This window comes from Lipophrys pholis, assembly GCF_963383615.2.
Source record: "Lipophrys pholis genome assembly, chromosome: 18".
Lineage (NCBI taxonomy): Eukaryota > Metazoa > Chordata > Actinopteri > Blenniiformes > Blenniidae > Lipophrys > Lipophrys pholis.
This window is the reverse complement of record NC_137646.1, coordinates 13,486,241-13,490,141: the sequence shown is the minus strand read 5'-3', so window position 1 is coordinate 13,490,141 and position 3,901 is coordinate 13,486,241. Positions and strand designations below refer to the sequence as shown.

The 3,901-nt window shown below is 42.6% G+C and overlaps 1 long non-coding RNA gene across 1 annotated transcript; it reads right to left on the bottom strand.

Annotated features, from left to right (window-relative positions):
• Nucleotides 1-230: 230 nt before the first annotated feature.
• LOC308123511 lies at nucleotides 231-1,819 on the bottom strand. The gene is made up of 4 exons (XR_013936218.1): nucleotides 1,536-1,819; nucleotides 1,362-1,426; nucleotides 1,074-1,270; nucleotides 231-956 (listed from the first exon to the last, which is right to left on the bottom strand). It is a non-coding gene; the product is annotated as an uncharacterized lncRNA (long non-coding RNA).
• Between the last annotated feature and the right edge of the window lie 2,082 nt (nucleotides 1,820-3,901).

Genomic DNA, 3,901 nt, shown 5'->3' with positions numbered 1-3,901 from the left:
AACCTGAATCTTTCGTATTACGAAACCTGAGACTTTTAACAAATTAAGACACATCTCGCCAGCTTCCACATTGTGTTATCCAAGTAAGTGCTGCAGAAATCACGCATGCAGATTTGACTCTCCGTGCAGTTCAAAGGTGGGATTTCCCTCTGTGACTTTGGTATTCAATTAACGAAGACTTTTGTAAAACCACAAAAGGAAAAAAAGAATCACACACGAGTGAAATTCTTGCAAGAGTGTATTTTGACAGAATTTGTACAAAGTACAGGAAAGTTCAGAGAATACACCAAAGTATTATTGATAAATATAGCACATATAAATGCAATAGGTTGTCATTCCAGTTTGGAATACTACAAGATAGGTTTATATAAATACGGTACATAGATATTTACAGGATACATTATAAGATAATAGTTAAATTCTGAGTTAAATATATCTCTACGATGAATATATATTTTCTTTTGATTTACAATATTTACGATATGTTCTCGAACCAGAAACCCAGTAAGTGTTTGCTTGCGTTAAAAGCAACGGTACAATATCTATTTTGCATTCATGGTAGACAGAACATAGGTAAAGATGAATTACATGCAAAGTGAAGCCCCAGCTAGGATTCTTTGGATACATCAAAACATTCTCTGGGGTATTATTCCTGAGATAAACAAGCCACCACAATCTTTAACTTGGCAAGGGTTGTCATCCTGTCTTGTGCTTAATACTTCTCCCACAGATTATTATACTGTAAGTTTTACTTTCAAAATGTGTCTAATATAAGTAAAGATGGATTTGCTAATGTGTCAAAGCCGTAAATGTCATTAAAAACAACAATGGCGGTGTAGCCAAACAACAGAATTCATCAGAATACATATATTATTGCTGCGTTACCAGCAGCCATGACAGCAGTACCAGGCAGAGGGCAGTGATGAAACGGATTTCTTGGTGCACATGAGCTGAAGCTGCAAATACAGAGAAAAGAGGAGAAGTCATGAGGTGAACAAATATTTTTTCTTGATATGTTCTTATTTCGTTTTCTTACAGTAATGACCCTTAAAGACCAAAATAATGTGACTTACATGGGGTAGGGGTAGGGGTAGAGTCAGAGGTAGAGTCAGAGGTGTTGGTATTGGAGTTAACAGTGATGGAGCTGGCTTCAATGTCAAATCCAGTGACATTTGACGATAGAGACATCAGACTTGTACCAACCACATTGTCGGTCGGAGCAGATGGGGTTGTAAACGTCATATCCAAGTGGTTGATGATTGATCCAGGACTGCAAAAAAATAAACCCAACAGATGGTTTTGAGTATCATGTTTACAACAGGACTGATAATCAACAAAATCAGAAAATAAGATGAAATTACCTGAACTGGACCACATTTAAAGAGATAAAAGAAGATGGAAACAACGTCCGGAACAAGGGCTCAAGCTACAAAAAGACAATAATTGGCATTTTAAAAATCTTGCATTGTCATTATGATGAGATTGTCGTATGCAAGCTTTTTATTAAAAGAAAAGGGATAATGAATGAGATTTACCTGGGATTTGATCATGGCAGCTCGAACTTGAAACGCATTAGATGATGGATTCAACAGGTCAAACGTAAAGTTTCCGAACGCAGACCGGAATGTGACACGGAAGAGTGTTGGGTTGGCTGTCGATGTGGTAGTTGTAGTTGTTGGTGCAGATGTCGTCGTGATGGTGGGAACAGATGCTGTAACTGGTGCAAATGCTGTGGTTGTTGGCGCTCTTGTTGTAGTTGTTGGTGCTGTTGTCGTAGTGGTTGGAGCAGATGTTGTGGTTGTTGGAGCTGTAGTTGTAGACGTTGGCGCTGTTGTTGTAGTGGTTGGAGCAGATGTTGTAGTTGTTGAAGCTGTTGTTGTAGTTGTTGGTTCAGATGTGGTAGTGGTTGTAGCAGATGTTGTAGTTGTTGGTGCTGATGTTGTAGTGGTTGCAGCAGATGTTGTGGTTGTTGGAGCTGCCGTTGTAATTATTGGTGCTGTTGCCATAGTGTTTGGAGCATATGTTGTGGTTGTAGGAGCTGTAGTTGTAGTTGTTGGTGCAGATGTGGTAGTGGTTGGAGCAGATGTTGTAGATGTTGGAGCTGTAGTTGTGGTTGTTGGAGCTGTAGTTGTAGTTGTTGGTGCTGTTGTCGTAGTGGTTGGAGCAGATGTTGTAGTTGTTGGAGCTGTAGTTGTAGTCGTTGACGCTGTTGTTGTAGTTGTTGGTTCAGATGTGGTAGTGGTTGGAGCAGATGTTGTAGTTGTTGGAGCAGATGTTGTGGTTGTTGGAGCTGCCGTTGTAATTATTGGTGCTGTTGCCATAGTGTTTGGAGCAGATGTTGTGGTTGTCGGAGCTGTAGTTGTAGTTGTTGGTGCAGATGTGGTAGTGGTTGGAGCAGATGTTGTAGATGTTGGAGCTGTCGTTGTAGTTGTTGGCGCTGTTGTCATAATGGTTGGAGCAGATGTTGTGGTTGTGGGAGCTGTAGTTGTAGTTGTTGTTGCAGATGTGGTAGTGGTTGGAGCAGATGTTGTAGTTGTTGGAGCTGTAGTTGTGGTTGTTGGAGCTGTAGTTGTTGTTGTTGGTGCTGTTGTCGTAGTGGTTGGAGCAGATGTTGTGGTTGTTGGAGCTGTCGTTGTAGTTGTTGGTGCTGTTGTCGTAGTGGTTGGAGCAGATATTGTGGTTGTTGGAGCTGTCGTTGTAGTTGTTGGTGCTGTTGTCGCAGTGGTTGGAGCAGATGTTGTAGATGTTGAAGCTGTAGTTGTGGTTGTTGGAGCTGTAGTTGTAGTTGTTGGTGCTTTTGTCATAGTGGTTGGAGCAGATGTTGTAGTTGTTGGAGCTGTAGTTGTAGTTGTTGGTGCAGATGTGGTAGTGGTTGGAGCAGATGTTGTGGTTGTTGGAGCTGTAGTTGTAGTTGTTGGTGCTGTTGTTGTGGTTGTTGGAGCTGTTGCCGTATTGATTGGAGCAGATGTTGTAGTTGTTGGTGCTGTTGTCGTAATGGTTGGAGCAGATGTTGTAGTTGTTGGAGCTGTAATTGTAGTTGTTGGTGCTGTTGTCGTAGTGGTTGGAGCAGATGTTGTAGTTGTTGGAGCTGTTGTTGTAGTTGTTGGTTCAGCTGTGGCAGCTGTTGGAGCAGATGTTGTGGTTGTCGGAGCTGTAGTTGTAGTTGTTGGTGCAGATGTTGTAGTAGTTGGAGCAGATGTCGTGGTGGTTGGAGCTGTCGTTGTAGTTGTTGGTGCAGACGTGGTAGTGGTTGGAGCAGATGTTGTGGTTGTTGGAGCTGTGGTTGTAGTTGTTGCAGATGTGGTACTGGTTGGAGCAGATGTTGTAGTTGTTGGAGCTGTAGTTGTAGTTGTTGGTGCAGATGTGGTAGTGGTTGGAGCAGATGTTGTAGATGTTGAAGCTGTAGTTGTGGTTGTTGGAGCTGTAGTTGTAGTTGTTGGTGCTGTTGTCATCGTGGTTGGAGCAGATGTTGCAGTTGTTGGAGCTGTAGTTGTAGTTGTTGGCGCTGTTGTTGTAGTGGTTGGAGCAGATGTTGTGGTTGTTGGAGCTGTAGTTGTAGTTGTTGGTGCATATGTGGTAGTGGTTGGAGCAGATGTTGTAGTTGTAGGAGCTGTAGTTGTAGTTGTTGGTGCAGATGTGGTAGTGGTTGGAAAAGATGTTGTAGTGGTTGGAGCAGATGTTGTGGTTGTTGGAGCTGTTGTTGTAGTTGTTGGTGCTGTAGTCGTAGTGGTTGGAGCAGATGTTGTGGTTGTTGGAGCTGTCGATGTAGTTGTTGGTGCTGTTGTCATAGTGGTTGGAGCAGATGTTGTGGTGGTTGGAGATGTCGTTGCAGTTGTTGGTGCTGTTGTCGTAGTGGTTGGAGCAGATGTTGTAGTTGTTGGAGCTGTAGTTGGTGCAGATG